We start from the raw sequence: 18225 nt of genomic DNA, 5'->3' as shown, positions 1-18225 counted from the left end.
GCTAACTCCATTGGCCAGCCCTGTCCCCTATTCCCTTTCGATTGGTTTCTTTGGCCACATTAACACCATTGTTTCTTCTCCAATCTGACCCGAAATAGCTCCCTATTGTCTGATTGCTACAGCCCTGCAAGGAAGGAAGAGGAGGCAGCCAAGGAATGAGCTGTGGGAGATTCCGGAAATAACAACTATAACCCTTTTCTGGAGGTGCTCTGACCACAGTCAGGTAGGTAAAAGTGGAATCAAGCAAGAGCACTGCCACCAAGCTGAGCAATAGGGGAGAGTCATTTGTCAGGGATGGTATTTCAATAATGTCAAAGGCAACAGAGAAGTTATGGAGGGACTTTGCTTTGGGTCATTTTAGTTCCAAGAATGGAAACATGATTGGTGAGGTGATCATAGTAATTGCAAGAGGGATGGACATGGATTTGGGGTGTGACAATACTTTCAAGGATTTTGTTGAAAATAGCTTGGTTGGAGATGGAGTGATTGCCATGGTAAGGTGACTTTTGACAGCATGATAGTGTCAGATGTCAGCTTGGAGCTGAAGTCTTCGGAGTAGATTTTGAAACCACAACTTCTGATCCAGAGTGCTACCATTGAGCCAAGGCTCAAACTTGCCCTGTGAGTTCTTATCTCCTTGCCCATCTTCATGCAAGTACTTTTGCTCTGCCTTGTCATGCTTTGCTTGCTTATCCCTAAATTTTTTTAAAATCAAGCAGTGTGTAGCAACAGCTCTCAAAAGGACACATCACAACACAAAAAGATGCATTTTCCCATAAGGACCAGGTATTATGTGAACAATGCAAACCAAGAATGCATTACACAATAGCACACTCAATGAACCAGAACTTCCAGTCGCAATAGCAGAAAACTATTGAGGGTTGGAATGGCACCAATGGCTCCGGGGAGCCAATTTATGCTAGAACCTGAGGCAGCAAGGGGTTAGTGAGCATTTTCGCAAGGGTGAGGTGCGGGTGTGCATTGTTCTGAGGGGGGAGGTGAGGGGGGGAAATGAGCATTCTCGGAGTGGGGAGTGATATTGTTGGGGAGTGCCGGAGGTGGGTGAGCAGGTTGGGGGGATTCGGGAGAGGAGTGAGAAGTATCAGGAGTGTGGGGCGTCAACAGTGCTGAGAATGCGAGGGTGCAAGGGGAGGCTGAGCAGTGTCAGGAGTGACAGATCCATTTAAAAACTCTGCAATTCAGTGAACTGAAGACAGACCTAAAGGGGTGTGGCTCTGCTGTAGTTGCACTTTGCTACTAGGCCTCCCCGCTCAACTCATCGCTGGATTCTAGCTGGAGCTGGGACAGGAAGGAGCTAAGGCTCTATTGTTAAACGTTAAAGGGGCAGTTTTAAACTTTACCAATGGCATGTGCTGCCGCTCCACAGCTGACTGGAAGACCTGGGGTAATATGTTTTCCATTAAAGCATTTTGTCCTATGTTTGCACCCCTAGCCAAGCTGTTCCAGTACAGCTACAACACTGGCATCTACCCAACAATGTGGAAAATTGTTCAGCTATGTCATTTCCACCAAAAACAAGACAAACCCAATCCTGCCATTTTCCACCCCATCGGTCTACTTTCGATCATTAGCAAAGTGATGGAAGGTGTCATCAACACTGCTATCGAGCAGCACTTGCAATGCAATAACCTGATCACTGACGCTTAGTTTGGGTTCCGCCAGGGCTACTTGGTGCCTGATCTCAATTTTTAAAATATTCTTTCATGGAATGTGGGCATTGCTGGCTAGGCCAGCATTTATTGCCCATCTCTAACTGCCCTTGAGAGAGTGGTGATGAACCTTTATGAACCACTGCAGGCCATGTGGTGTAGATACACCCACAATGCTGTTAGGAGGGGAATTCCATGATTTTGACCCAGCTACAGTGAAAGAATGGCGATATAGTTCCAAGTCAGGATGGTGTGTGGTTTGGAGGGGAACTTGCAGATGGGGTGTTTCCATTCGTCTGCTGCCTTTGTCTTTCTAAGTGGTAAAGATCGTGCTTTTGGAAGATGCTGGTGAGTTGCTGCACTGCATCTTATAGACTGTACACACTGTTGCCACCATGTGTCCGTAGTGGAGGGAGTGAATGTTGAAGGTGGTGGATGGGGTGCCAATCAAGCGTTGATTTGGGCTGGATGGTGTCGAGCTTCTTACATGTTGTTGAAGCTGCACTCATCCCAGGCAAGTGGAGAGTATTCCATCACACTCCTGACATGTGCCTTGTAAATGAAGGACATGCTTTGGGGAGTCACAAGGTGAGTTACTTGCTGCAGAATTCCCAACCCCTGACCTGCACTTGCAGCCACAGTATTTATATGGCTAGTCCAGTTCAGTTTCTGGTCAATGGAATAACCCCTAGGATGTTGATATTGGGGGATTCAGCGATGGTAATGCTATTGAATGTCAAAGGAAGATGGTTGGATTCTCTGTTATTGGAGATGGCCATTTCCCGGCACTTGTGTGGTGCAAATGTTACTTGCTACTTATCAGCCCAAGCCTGAATGTTGTGCAGGTTTTGCTACATATAGACACGGACTGCTTCAGTAACTGAGGAATTGTGAATGATACTGAAAATTACGTAATCATCAGTGAACATCCCCACTTCTTGTGGAAAGGTCATTGATGTCGCAGCTGAAGATGGTTGGTCCTAGGACACTACCCTGAGGAACTCCTTCCATGATGTCCTGGGACTGAAATGCTTGACCTCCAACAACCACAACCATCTTCTTTTGTGCTAGATATGACTCCAATCAGTAGATAGTTTCCCCCCCCCGATTCTCATTGACTCCAGTTTTACTCGGGCTCCTTGATGCCACACTTGGTCAAATGCTGCCTTGATGTCAAGGACAGAACATGTTTGAACCAAGACTGTAATGAGGTCAGGAGTTGAGTGGCAGTGGCGGAACCCAACCTGAATGTCAACAGGTTATTGCTGAGCAAGTACCATTTGATAGCACTGTCAATGACACCTTACATCAAAAAACGTCAAATAACAATAAAACCGAATGGACCTCCTGGCATGGACCTAGGCAGTGGAAACTACAAAGAGCACACCTTGCCTTTTCAACTCTGAAAAGTCCTCCTCACTAACATAAGGGGAGTGTGCCAAAATTGGGAGAGCTGCCCCAAGCACCAGACAAACAAAGTCTGACATAGTCATCGCTCACCGAAACACGTCCAACAGCCAATATCCCAAACTCCTCTATGACCATCCTGGACATGCCTTGTCCCATCAGCAGGACATAGCCACCAGAGGTGATGCCACAATGGTATACAGATGGCAGGGAGTGGCTGTATAAGTCCTCAACATTGACTCCAGACTGCATCAGGTCAAACATGGGACAGGAAACCACCTGCTAATTACCACCTACTGCCCTCCCTCAGTTGATGAATCGGTGCTCCTCCATGTGAATCATTTGGAAGGAGCTGTAAGGGATAGAAAGCATAGGAATAGAATGTGTTCTGGTTCGGGAACTTCAATGCCCATCACCAAGTGTGGCTCAGTAGCAGCACTATTGACCTATCTGGCCAAGCCCTGTGTGTGTGCTTTCCATCCACGTTTTCTGGTGGTCTGGGGCTGTTGTATTTGTATAGCCCTATGGCGGTCTTGGTGAGCCTGTCATATCTATATTACTTAGCAGCCTAATGAGTGAGAGAAGAACATCTTATGTTCACAGATGAATTGGTCTGTTGGGGGTGTGGAATTGGGTGGGCGGTGGGTGAAAACCATGTGTCTGCATTAAGTGCCTAATAGTGTGCTACCTGTATCCAAATGTAAAGGCAAGCATGTATCATTATTCACAGTCTAGTAGAGGAGATTAGTCTGTGTACTCTGGAGAACCATAACACAAGTAACAGAATTCAACCTACAAGGAACCAAATTTTATGAACCCCAAGGTAGAATGCAAAATATAACTGAAATATTCACTCAAGTCCTCAGTTACCAAAGAAAAATAAAATAACACCCATTATAAAAAAATAAAAAGTTTAACAGAAATCTCACCTGATTTTTCTTTAAATGAAACTGAAGGCTTGCTATTGGCTCAGCACTTGATTTCAAAATAGCACATTTGAACTGAAGGAAATATGAGATGAAACAAACATTTAGTCCTTGAAGTAGTTTTCTTACACAGAATACATCATGGACCATGCCTGATTTATTTAGTCATCTGAAGGAAATATTGATAATTAAAAACTTCAGGAAGTCAAAAATCTGTAATGTTCCATGAACTTGAGCAACTTGCATTCCTATAATATCAAAAAGGCATCTCAAAGTACTTCAGCACAGTGGAGAAGAACGTGTACTAACTGGATGGCAATAGAATGGAACTTGAGGACAGGGTTGAAAGAGCAAGAGAAAATACAGGTTTTTCAGCAAGTTCAAAGATGAGAAAGAGGTAAGGTGAAATAACTTTGGAAGGTATTTCATGAATGTGAAGATATGTTGGCTGGAAGAGTGGCCAACAAAAGTGTAGCAAAGCAGATGGGAGACAGGGAACAGATGAGCGCTGGGAGCAAAATTCCAGAATGATAATTCAGCATTGCATTGTATATTATTAATTCCCTGGTTATTGTATTTCACGGATTGTTTCTGTTGTCACAACAGCAAGAGCACAAATGTGTTCTACAAGCAACTCAATCATTTTTATCTGAAATTATTCCTTCCCAAAATATACCCATTTTTTGTTCACACTTTGCTTTCAATGTGCTTGAAATTCAACTTAACTACATTAAAATCCATTTACCATTTCTCACCTCATTTAATTTGTCCAGTAATTTTTTGGAGACTATTTTAATGCCCACCTTATTACATTGTGATTCTGATTGATTGGATGACTGGCAATCACTTACTTCCTGTTATAAAGGAAGTTCAATTTATAAAACATTTGAAAATGTCTAAAACAACAGTTTTGTGAATGAATGAGGCAACAGAAAAATAGTGAAATAATGTCTTACATTTTATTGATGATTCTTGTGAATAATCAAACTTGAGGTGCCTTGAACTGATCAAAGTAGTTGGCTGTTGTCTCAGCCTTTAATTACTTCTTCTACCCTTGTCCCAACGGACAACTTCCTTTATAACAGGAAGTAAGTGATTGCCAGTCATCCAATCAATCAGAATCACAATGTAATAAGGTGGGCATTGTTCCCTAAAGAAAAATACCTCTTGGACTTCAAAACCAAACACCTAAAAATATACTCACAGCAAAAATATGTCATTCATTTTCCTATTCAACCTTATTAACATCATTTTTTTCTATTATCCATTTGTGGTCTTACAGTAAGTTTTTCGTTAATTTTAATTGCTTATCCACAGCAACACATACATGCACACTTGCTAACATTTTAGTTTCAAAGAATAAAACATTTGTAAGTAGATTTTTTTAGGAACTAAAGAAACTGTCCTGACAATGATCAATATGCTTACACCGATATCAATATGAATTAGTGAGCCTCCAAATACGTGGAATCTTTGAATGTTATAATCATTTATTTGTTTTGTAAGCTGAGAATTCATCAAGCTTGATTTGCAAACAAAATTGTTTTGGGCTGGTGCACCAGGGTCAGAAGTAAAAGAATCTTATGTGTTGATGTGATCAGATGCCTTTGAGGCTGAAGTAGTATTGACCAAATTTGTTGTGATTGAATGCTAAAATGTGTTTGGTTTGCCACTCATATTTGCAAAGATATTCAGGTGTCATGATACTTTCTCATTCATTGAACTTTCCTTGTCTGCAACAGGCTTTTGTCCTGTGTGCCCCACAGCAGAAACATGATGTTGGAGCTCCATTTAGCAATAGCTCTAATTCATCCAAAATCTCACACTCAAATTCTATCCCACATAAAAGCTCACTCATCTATCAAAGCAATTTGTGCTGACATTGGTTGGCTGTACATCCCTCAGCATTGTCACTTTAAGAACCTCATCTTTATCCTCAAACTGTCTCACAGCCTCCCCTCTTCCTGCCTCTGCAACTGCTTCTTCCCCTGCACCCTCTCCTAGCCCTACTGTCATAGTCCCTTCATTCACTCTTCGTAACGTTCAACTATCTTACGCCACACTATGAAACTATCCCTCAGCCACACTTCCTTATTACATCTCCAAGCTTAAGACTTAGTAAAGGATTTCTCATGAAATGCTACAGATCTGATACTGAAGTTGCTTTTCATAAAGAAAATGGAAACTTCTCATTTTCCATGCACAACTTAAACTTCAGTGTAGCACTTACTTCACATGTCAAAATTGTGCAGATGTTTAAAGCTTTGACAGAATTTATTCCATATTTAAAATAAGTACTCCCCACTTGCCTGGATGAGTGCAGCTGCCACAACACTCAAGAAACTTGACACCATCCAGAACAAAGCAGCCCACTTGATTGGCACCACATCCACAAACATTTACTCCCTCAACTACTGATGCACAGTAGCAGCAGTGTGTACTGTCTACAGGATGCATGTCAGGAATTCACCAAGGCTCCTTAGACGGCACCTTCCAAACCCATGACCACTACCATCTAGAAGAACAAGGGCTGTAGATAGATGGGAACACCACCACCTGGAAGTTCCCCCACAAGTCACTCACCATCCTGACTTGGAAATATATCGGCATACCTTCACTGTGGCTGGGTCAAACTCCTGGAACTCTCTTCCTAACAGCACTGTGGGTGTACCTACACCACATGGACTGCAGCAGTTCAAGAAAGCAGCTCACCACCACCTTCTCGAGGGCAACTAGGGATGGGCAATAAATGCTGGCCCAGCCAGCGAAGCTCACACCCCGTGAATGTTTAAAAAAAAGCACTTCTTAAAAACCAAATTCCTCTTCCTTTTACAGTCTGTATTTGCTTTTGTTCTTGATATTTTCCAACTATAATTTGACTGCTTTAAAATTTTGCTCAGTCATATTCATGGGGGATTTTTATGAAAATTATCTCATTTCCAATTCTTAGTTGCTCAGCCATTCCATACTCAGGTATGGCGAAGGGTGTGTAGCATTTGGTGTGAAGGAATGCAGACATTCATTGAGTAAGTGACAACAAGTTGGTTGTTTGACACAACGTAATGTTCTGTTTAGTGATTTTCTTGGTGGGCAGAGTGATCTGCCAGGAATGTTTGGCTTGCTAGGGTATTTGTAGAATACTTAAAGAGCTGCAGTAATTCTATGAAATTGACAGTCATCAGCTGTAGTTCAAGAGTCTTACACATATCCTCTTTGTGTGAGGTTTGTCACTGTGAGCATTCTAGTTCTCTAGACTAGCGTCTGCTACAAATTGATGAAGACCACCTGAATTCCTTCCAGATATAATCTATAATGGCTCTTAGTGTGAGATCTTCATCTTCTAATGGTCTAGGCTGCATTCCAACACTTAAAGTGAAAAGTGTTGAACTTTGTAAATTATGCATACTAGTGCTTATTTAGGTGTGTACAAATGGCATGATCAGTAAGCATCTTTGAAATAATATGGGCAGCAATCTTGCAATGAGAGAGGGTAGAGAAAGTAACCATGTGAAAATTGGCCCAAGTCTCCTGAAGTATGATTGCTGAGGATCTGCGACTATTATTTTGGTTGCAGCAAAAGGTATGTTTTTCAGGACTGAAACAGCATAGGCAGAAACTTTGCCACTTGTAATGCTCAATAATATGGAATAATTCCATAATTATTATATATTATTTTGCAAATAGTTTGAAAACTTTTACAGTTTTGGGGGTATAGCACGGTGCTATTTTTGGCTTTTGCTTCAAGGTGACCGTGTAGTCCTTTCGTTGCAAATAGGTTAAATGTGTTGTTTGACATTACAAGAAATGCAACATAATATAACAGCAATAAAGACATTAATAGAGCACAAGTTGGGGAGTGGAAAGGAGCAATGGAGTAAGAGAAATTTAAGAGTAACAGAGCAGCACAGAATATTACAAAACAGCCCTCCCATCTTCTGACTTCTTGTGCCTCATCCAGAGCATGCATAACATTGTAAAGAGAATCTTCCCACACTTTGCATCTGAAAAACGCTGTCTTCTTAACTTAGGCCCTATCCATAAGACCATAAGACATAGGAGCAGAAATTAGGCCATTCGGCCCATCGAGTCTGCTCCACCATTCAGTCATGGCTGATAAGTTTCTCAACCCCATTCTCCCGCCTTCTCCCCGTAACCTTTGATCCCCTTACCAATCAAGAACCTATCTATCTCGGTCTTAAATACACTCAATGACCTGACCTCCACAGCCTTCTGTGGCAATGAATTCCATAGATTCACCACTCTGGCTAAAGAAGTTTCTCCTCATCTCTGTTCTAAAAGGTCTTCCCTTTACTCTGAGGTTGTGCCCTCGGGTCCTAGTCTCTCCTACTAATGGAAACATCTTCCCCACATCCACTCTATCCAGGCCTTTCAGTATTCTGTAAGTTTCAATCAGATCCCCCTCATCCTTCTAAACTCCATCGAGTATAGACCCAGAGTCCTCAAACGTTCCTCATATGTTAAGCCTTTCATCCCTGGGATCATTCTCGTGGACCTCCTCTGGACCCTCTCCAGGGCCAGCACATCCTTCCTGAGATACGGGGCCCAAAATTGCTCACAATATTCTAAATGTGGTCTGACCAGAGCCTTATAAAGCCTCAGCAGCACATCCCTGCTATTATATTCTAGTCCTCTCGAAATAAATGCCAACATTGCATTTGCCTTCCTAACGACCGACTCATCCTGCAAGTTAACCTTAAGAGAATCCTGGACTAGGACTCCCAAGTCCCATTGCACTCCAGATTTCTGAATTCTCTCCCCATTTAGAAAATAGTCTATGCCTCTATTCTTCCTACCAAAGTGCACTTCCCCACGTTGTATTCCATCTGCCACTTCTTTGCCCATTCTCCTAACCTGTCCAAATCCTTCTGCAGCCTCCCCGCCTCCTCAATACTACCTGTCCCTCCACCTATCTTTGTATCGTCTGCAAACTTAGCCAGGATGCCCTCAGTTCCTTCATCTAGATCATTAATGTATAAAGTGAAAAGTTGTGGTCCCAACACTGATCCCCCAAATCATATGTGCACACTGCCTTCCTAGCTCATGTACCTCCCCTTATCTGTTCCTGGACACCACCTATCTCCAGATATCCCAGCTCAAGCTAAATGGGACATATTCAGAGCAGATCTAGAAGCTCAAAACTGGGCATCCATGAGGCGCTGGGTTAGCAGCAGCAGAATTGTATTCAACCGTAATTAAGGCCTGGTAAATCCCTCACTTTACCAATGTCGCCAAGCTAAGGGTTGATTCCTCTTCCAATGAAGAGTGCAGGAGAGCATGCCAGGAGGAGCACCTGGCATATCTAAAAATGAGGTGTCAACTTGGTGAAGCTACAACACAGGACTATATGCATGCTAAACAGCATAGTGAAGTGCTGCAAGGATCAGTGCTGCGGCCTCAGCAATTTACAATCTAGATTAGTGCCTTAGATGAAGAAACAGAGAGCAATGTACCTAAGTTCGCTGGTGATACAAAGCTAGGTGGAATGCTAAGCTGTGAGGAGGACACAGAGAGATTGCAAAGAGATATAGACAGATTAAGTGAGTGGGCAACGATATGGAAAATGGAGTGCAATGTGGGGATGTGTGAAGTTATTCACTTCGGTAGTAATAGAAAAATCCTATTAATATAAATGAAACTTGTAAGTGTTAATGTTCAGGGAAACTTGGGTGTGCTCGTACAAAGAACGCAGAAAGTTAGCATGCAGTTACAGCAAGCAATTAACAAGTCAAATGGCATATTTTCAAGGGGAATGGAGTATAGGAATAAAGAAGTCTTGCTGCAACTGTACAGGGCTTTGGTAAGACCACATCTGGAATACTGTGCGCAGTTTTGATCTCCACATTTAAGGAAGGATGTACTTGCATTGGAGGTTAGCGAAGGTTCACTAAATTGGTGCTGGGATGAAGAGGTTGTCCTGTGATGAGAGGCTGAATAAATTGAGCCTTTATTGTCTGGAGTTTAGAAGAATGAGAGGCAATCTCATTGAAATATACAAGATTCTGAAGAGGCTTGGTGGGTAGATGCTGAGAAATTGTTTCCGCTGGTCGGGGAATCTAAAACATGGGGACACAGTATCTGGATAAGGGGCCAATCATATAGGACTGAGATGAGGAGAAATTACTTCATTCAAAAGATCATGAATCTTTGGAAATTCCTACCCCAAAGGGTTTTAGATGTTCCATCGTTGAAAACATTTAAGGATGCGACAGATAGATTTTTGGGCTCTCAAGAAATCAAGGAAAATAAGGAGCACACCAGAAAGTGGAGTTGAAGCCCAAGATCAACCATGATAGTATTGAATGACAGAACAGGCTCAATGGGCATTTGGCCTACTTCTGCTCCTATTTCTTGTGTTCTTGGGCAAAGCTATCCCACATCCAAAGGATATGCAGTCGTGAATGGTGGTGGATAACTTAACAACCAACCAGAAGAGAAGGCTCCACACTTATCTCCATCCTCAATGATGGAGGAGCCCAGCGCATCGGAAAAAAAATAAAAGGTCAAATGTTTGCAACCTCCTTAAGCCAGAAGTGCCGAGTGGATGTTCTGTCTCAGCCAACTCCTGAGGTCCCCAGCATCACAGATGCCAGCCTTCAACCAATTCAATTCACTCCACGTGATATCAAGAAATGGCTGAAGGCACTGGACACAACAAAGGGTATGGGCCCTGACTTGTGCTTCAGAATTAGTTGCCCTGCAAGCTTTCCCAGTATAGCTACAACACTGGCATCTACCCGACAATGTGGAAAATTGCTCAAGTATGTCCTGTCCACAAAATGCAGAACAAATCCAATGTGACCATTTTCCACCCCTTTAGTCTACTCACAAAGCAAAGTGATGGAAGGTGTCATTGACAGTGCTATCAATCGGCACGTACTCACCAATAAATTGCTCATTTTGAATTCTGCCAGGGGTGCTTGGCTCCAGACCTAATAAGAGCATAAGAAATAGGAACAGCTGTAGGCCATTTAGCCCCTTGAGCCTGTTTAGCCATTCAGTAAGATCATGGCCTTAACTTGAGTCTCCTGCCTCAGCCCCATAACCCTTGATTCTCTTGTAGATCAAAAATCTGTCTAACTCAGTCTTGAATATATTCATTGACCCAGCTGCTACTGCTCTCTGGGGTAGAGAATTCCAGCATTTTCCCAATTACAGATGTTAGGCTAACTGGCTTGTAGTTCCCCACTTTCTGATTCCATCCTGCTACATTTGCAGTTTCCAGTCCAGTGGGACCTTTGCAGAATTTAGGGAATTTTGGCAGATTACAACCATTGCATCTACTATCTCTGCAGCCAGTTTCTTTAAGACCCGAGGATGCAGGACTTCAGGTCCAGGGATCTTGTTAATCTTTAGTCCCATTAGGTTTCCTGGTACTTTTTCTCCTGTGATTGTGATTTTTTTTAAGTTCCTCCCTCTCTTTTCCCCTTGATTTTCTCATTATTATTGAGATTTTTCTTGTTTGTTCTATCATGAAGACAGATATAAAATACTTGTTCAATGCCTCTGCTATTTACTTGTTCCCACTTATAAATTCCACAGTCTCATCCTCTAAGGGACCAACGCTCACTTTAGCTACTTCCTTTTTATATCCTTGCAAAAGCTCTTACAGTCTGATTTTATATTTCTTGCTAATTTATTCTCATATTCCAATTTCTCCCCCTTTATTTTCTTTTAGTTATCCTTTTCAGGTTTCTGAATTTTCCAAACTTCTCGCCTATCACTAATCCTTGTGGCATTGTATGCCTTTTCTTTCAATTTGATACCACCCTTAACTTTCTCAATTAGCTGCTGATGATGCATCCTGCTCATAGCCCTTCTTTCTCAATGTAATATACCATTGCTGAGAGTTATGAAATATTCCTTAAATGCCTGCCACCACTCTTTTGCCAGTCCAATGTAGCCAACTCCATCTTCATACCTTTATAATTGCCTTTATTTAAGTTTAAGACATTAGTTTCAGATCCAAGTTTCTCACGCTCAAACTGAATGATTATCTTTGCCTTTATAAGAGGTCATTCGTTAATCCTGTCGCATTACACATTGCCAGGTCTAAAAATAGCCTGTTCCCTGGTTGATTCTAGGAAGTATTGTTCATAGAATGTATTTGGAATAGTTTCTATGAACTCATCCTCATGGCTACCTTTGACAATTTGATTCTAATTCAATCTATATGAAGATTAACAACACCCACGATTTTTGCAGTACCTTTCTTAAAACCCCCATTATTTCTTGACTTATACTCTGCCCTAAAGTGTAGCTACTATTAGTGGACATACTCCTACCAGTGACTTCTTTCCATTGCCGTTTCTTAATTCCAGCTAAATAGATTCTACATTCTGATCTTCTGAGCCAGGATCATTTCTCACTTCTGTACTGATCTCATCCTTCAACAGAACTATCCCACCTCCTTTTCCTTTCTTCCCATCCTTCTGAAATGTCAAATACCCTTGAATAGTCACGTCCCAGTCTTGGTCACCTTGCAACTATGTCTCTGAAATGGTTATCATACCATACCAATTTATTTCAATTTGTCCTATTAATCATCAATCTTGTTATGACTGCTGCATGCATTCAGATAACAACCCTTTAATCCTGTCCTTTCACCATTTTTCTCTACTCTGACCCTATTTGCTTGTGCACGCTTGTATTTGAACCCTCATTCCCTTCCTGTCACACTCTGGTTATCATTTCCCGAATCATTACTCTGCACTTGTCACCTTGTCCTTTCCTGGTAGCTCTCCAAATCTCCTTGCACACGAACCTTTCCCCGCACCGCCCGCCCCACCCACTCCGCCCACTATTTAGTTTAAAGCCCTCTCTATAGACTTAGTTACAAGATTCACCAGGATACTGGTCCCAACAGGGTTCAAGTAAAGGCCATTCCAACGGTACAGCTCCCAGTACTGGTGCAATTCCCCCATTAATTGAAACCCATATTCCCATACCAACCTTTGAGCCAAGCATTCAACTCGGTGACCTTATGCCAATTTTCTCATGGCTCAGGAAGTGATGCAGAGATTATTACCTTTGTGGTTCTGTTTTTTAATTTAGCCCCTCCTGCTTATACACTCTAATAGTACCTCTCTTTTAATTCTGCCGATGTCATTGGTACCTACGTGGACCACAACAACTGGATCCTTCTCCTCCCTTAAGGAACCTTAAAACTCACTAAACCATCACTTACCTGTTTACCTAATTAATGCCTCTAAACTTCAACTCTCAGGTCTCACTGTCTCTCGCTTCCTCTCTCAGACCTCTCCACATCTGTAAAAGACAAACAGCACCTTTTCCCTCACTTCGCTAAATCCCCTCACTCACCCAATTCCCAGGTTCTACCTCTCTCTAGCAGTTCTCTGTCAAGCTGACCTCCTTGCTGCTTACTCATTACAGCCTTGATCCAAACATGAACAGAAAAGCTGATTTCCAGAGGTCAGGTGAGAGTAACTACCCCTGACATGGGTAACTATCCCTGACATCAAGGCAACATTTAACTAAGTGTAACATCAAGGAGACCTAGTAACACTGAAGTTGGAAATCAATGGCTCCACTGGTTGGAGTCATGCCTGGAACAAAGGAAGATGGTTGTGGATGTTGAAGATCAATCATCTCAGCCCAGGACATGGCTACAGAGGTCTTCAGGGTAGTTTCCTAAGCCCAAACATCTTCAGCTTCTTAATCAATGATCTTCATCCAACATAAGGTCAGAAATAGAGATATTCACTGAAGATTGTACAATGTTCTGTACCATTTGCTATTCCTCAAATACTGGTGCAGTCCATGCTCACATGTAACAAGGCTTTGACAACATTCAGGCTTGGGCTGATTAGTGGCAAGTAACATTCACGCCAAACAAGTGCCAGGCAATGACCATCACCAACAAGAGAAAATCTAACCATCTTCCCATGACGTTCAACAGTATTACCATCGTTGAATTTCCCCACCATCAACATCCTGGGGGGTTATCATTGACCAAAAAGTTATCTGGCCCAGCCACATAAATAATGTGGCTACTAGAGCAGGCAGAGGATAGGAATTCTGTGAGAGTAACTTGCCCTCTGACAGCCCAAAGCTGTTTTTATTTACAAGGCACAAGTCAGGGAGTATGGTGGAATACTCTCCATTTGCCTAGACGAATGCCGCTCCAACAACAGTCCAGGACAATGTAGCCCACTTGATTGGCAGCCCATCTACCACTTAAACATTCACTCCCTCTGCCACCGGTGCGTTGACAGCAGTGTGTACCATCTACAAGATGCACTGCAGCAACTTGCCAACCCCCCTTTGACAGCACCTTCTAAACCTGCAACCTCTGCCACACAGAAGAACTATGGCAGCAGATGCATGGGAGCACCACAACCTGCAAGTTCCCCTCCAAGTCATGCATCCCTTTAATTTGGAACTATATCACCATTCCTTCAGCATCTTTGGGTCAAAAACCTGGGACTTCCACCCTAACAGCACTGTAGATGTACCTACACCAGATGGACTGCGGCGGTTCAAGAAGGTGGTTCGCCAGCACCACCTTAAAGGCGATTACGGATGGGAAACATGCTGGCTCTGCCAGCATGCTCACATCCCATGAATGAATAAAAAGAATCCACAAGTTCTGCCAAGAGGCAAGCCACTTCACTGACTGTCAGTTTTCAGTGTTTAGGTTATAGAAGTGTGTTAATGTGACAACTTTGTTCTCATGTTAAATTAAAAATTTTGGAAAAGATGAACTTCCCACAGGCAAAAAAGTTCTCACCATGCTCTTTTCTGCAGTTTCTTTTTTGTTTCTGATATTTTTATTGGCCCAGAATTTAATGCCAAATGGAGCGTTTAACCTTTACCCCATTATAGAAGTATAAATCGTCCTGTCAATTGCGGATCGCCACAAGTTGCAGGACGATTTGTACTTCACAGAAAACAGGAGGTCATCCATAATCTTCCTCTAAGTTTCATAAAGTTGCTATATTTGCAGATAAAATGCCCATTAAGCTTGTCATAAAAAGTTATATCTACTTATAAATACCCTTTTAACAACTTGATAATTATTCATGACTGTTAATTAACCTCTCTGGCCCGAAATTGAACATTTAACCTGTGGAGTCTCATTCCTTCAGGTTATGAATTGTTGGAAATATTATAAAAGTTAAAAGTTACTTTTACTCGTTCCCTATCTCTTTTCACTTTCTCTTTATCCAATCTTTCATCTTTCTCTCTCTCGTTCTGTATTTGATTTGACATTTAATTTACCCAACTTCTCAGTCCTTCCTCTGTTTATTTCTCAGTCCGTTAAGTTCATTGGTTAAGGAGATACCTTGTCTGCCCTGTTGTTCAGCAATGTCCCATAAAGAACCTGTTTTTTAAGCATGCCCTTATATCAGCTTGCACTTCCAGCAACTTGGAGGGCAAAAAAGTTTGGGCAGAAGGGTGCAGGATAAAATCTAACTAACAAGTTACACTGCTACATATCCCTCTACAGCAAACAGCAACTCAAAATATCCACCTTGTAGCTGACTACTGCAGCATTTATCACTATATCAGCCACACAAGACAGCCTCTGTATAAGGCACCTATCCAAGCTAGATATTTATGGACACTAAAAATGGTGAGAAAATAATTCAACATTATATTTATAGTTGGAAATAGCAAGACAAAGAAGGGCTTGTAGATAGGAATCACTTTTGGGTTCATACGATGTGGGTATATCTTGCCAATTGCGATTATCATTTGAACCCTTCTGTGTTGCTACCTTGTAAAGAACACCAGCAGCTACATGCAGAATTGCGTGGTGGATGGACATATACCATGTTATTTTCAGCATTGAAAAGATCGATTCAACACTCCCTGGAAAGATAGACTGCGATGTTACCTGACCACTCTTACATAGTAAGGGCTTCAAACTTCCTGCAATCAGAAGCACTCAGCTCCTTGGCTTTATAATCACATATGTTTTAAACTTAACGTAAACAAATGGTCTGGGTGGTTGTTCATGGGAGAGTTGGTATAATCAAAGTTTGGTTATAGTTTTTACTGTCAGCAGCTTCCACAGAGCCTCTGTCCTCTTAGTTATAGAACATAGTAGCTGTATTTTTTCAGACTGTTGTGGAAACCTCACTTGCTCCTGGATTCACCACAATCCAAAATCATGTAGGCTATCCCAGATTGTGTTATCAGGAGTTCTACCCTTTACAGATGTTTAAATTTAGTCAGCAGTTGCTGATTTTTTCTTAGGTTAAAGGTAAAATCTTGACAGTTGAGTTAGTTATCAAGGCACCAGTACAATTTCTGCAGATGAGGGTCCTTGGAAGTGCCAAGAGTCTTCTCTCTTTTTCTTGGATGCATAGCATATATTCAACTGCTGTTGCAGATTAAGCTGACACAGATTTCTACAGATGTTTCTATCCTTCCAGTGATTAATTTGACCAATTTTATGAATGACATCTGCCCTTATTAAAATGGTCACTGCCTGCACCCTCTTTTTAAGCTACCAGGGACAGGGCTCCATCCTTCACCTCCGAAGCATGTACATTATTGTCTAGTATGCATTGATGATGTTTGCTACAAACTGGATCAAAATTGCAAGTGTACCTTATCTTGGCATAAATCAGATGTCATGGACTAGTTCCAGCCTCTGTAGCAAGGATTGCCATTTTAGCACATGCCACTCATTTATGTTGTTCTTTTAGCATTCTTTTGATTATGCTGCTGTTTTTCAGCTTGTGTCCAAGTCGAAATCAAACTGTGGCAAGGTGCAAGAAATGTCAGTCTTGCTAAGGAAGGTGATGCTCATCTAATTGTGAAAGCTTCACTTGATGCATGCAAAAGTAGCTCTGCAGTGCCATCTTCTATAAATTGCAAGACAATTCAGCTTAGTCTGCAACAGCAGTTGAATTTGTGCGATGCATCCAAGAAAAAGGGAGAAGACTCTTGGCACTTCTAAGGATCCTCATATTAAATGAGGATTTAATACAGCACCCCGAATATTTTGCTATTTTTCAATTTCAACTGTGAGAATTAAATGACATGCCGGGGGTGCTGGGTTATACAAGGGAAAAGAAGGGCTGAGCTAAAGATCTGCTTCTTGCATAGAGTAGTTAGCAATATATAGCATTGTCACTTGGTTTGAAGCATAGAAGTGTTTCATTCTCTGGCTCTACCATCTTTGGCTTTTTTCTTCCCTCTCTGATCAAGCCAAAACTAAATAGCCTGTTCCCATTAAAAATATTGGAAGTTCTTGGAAATGCCAGTGTAGTTTATTTACTGCTACTCAAAGTTGGATGTCAGTTTTAAAAAAACATTTCAGTAAATCAAGTATCTCTTCTGTGAATTTTTTCTCAAGCCACAAAAGTATCTTAGTACACAGTGGTCAGATGAAAGCTAGCTGCAATGTGAGCCTCAGAATTGCTTGCAATTGGTTTTTTTTTTCCCAGGGAATATCAAAGGGAATGCAATGGAAAAATTATGAATGATACCAGTTTCTTTGAGTTCATCTTATTTGTGAAATGATTCCTGTACTGTATCTTTTTAATTGCACTCCAACTTGATTATTTTCACACGTTTTTTTTCCCTTCTAAATTGATGGAGGAAACATTCATTCATTACCCTAACACCACATTAACTTTTGATGTTTAGGAATTAATTGAGTGATCAGAAATTAAATGAATGACAATTTCTGGATTCACAGTTCCTGTCAATTAAGAACATAGGAACAGGAGAAGGCCATTCAGCCTGTCGAGCCTGCTCCACTATTCAATACGATCATGGCTGATCGAACACCTGTATGCCTTTTGCCCACACTATCCCCATAACCCTTTACATTATTGTTAATCAGAAATCTATCAATTTCTACCTTAAACATACTCAATGACTGAGCTTCCACAGCCCTCTGGAGTAGAGAATTCCAAAGATTCACGACCCTCTGAATAAAGAAATTTCTCCTCACCTTGGTCCTAAGTGACTTCCCATTTATTTTGAAATTGTGCCCCCTGGTTCTAGACTCCCCAACCAGGAAAACATCTTGCCTGCATCTACCTTGTCTATCCCTTTAAGTATTTTGTAGGTTTCAATGAGATAATCTCTCATCCTTCGAAACTCTGGAGAATACTGGCCCAGTTTCCCCAATCTCTCTTCACAAGACAGTCCCTCCATCCCCGGAACAAGTCTAGTGAACCCTCATTGCACTCCCTCTGTGGCAATAATATCCTTTCTGAGGT

General features: G+C 41.8%; 1 protein-coding gene across 8 annotated transcripts in view; it reads left to right on the top strand.

The window, feature by feature from the left end:
* The window catches only part of ralgps2 (Ral GEF with PH domain and SH3 binding motif 2), a 674317-nt gene that overhangs the window by 573568 nt on the left and 82524 nt on the right, over window positions 1-18225 (top strand). The window contains exon 22 of one of the 8 annotated variants that reach the window (XR_013579343.1): window positions 99-223. The exons of the other annotated variants lie outside the window; for them this stretch is intronic. The gene's annotated coding sequence lies outside the window, so the exon portion shown is untranslated. The remainder of the gene's footprint in view (window positions 1-98; window positions 224-18225) is intronic. 8 annotated transcript variants of the gene reach the window in all.

The sequence above is a fragment of the Cetorhinus maximus genome, chromosome 17, assembly GCF_964194155.1.
Source record: "Cetorhinus maximus chromosome 17, sCetMax3.hap1.1, whole genome shotgun sequence".
NCBI lineage: Eukaryota > Metazoa > Chordata > Chondrichthyes > Lamniformes > Cetorhinidae > Cetorhinus > Cetorhinus maximus.
Note: the sequence above shows the minus strand (reverse complement) of the source record. Positions and strands in the feature narration are given on the sequence as shown.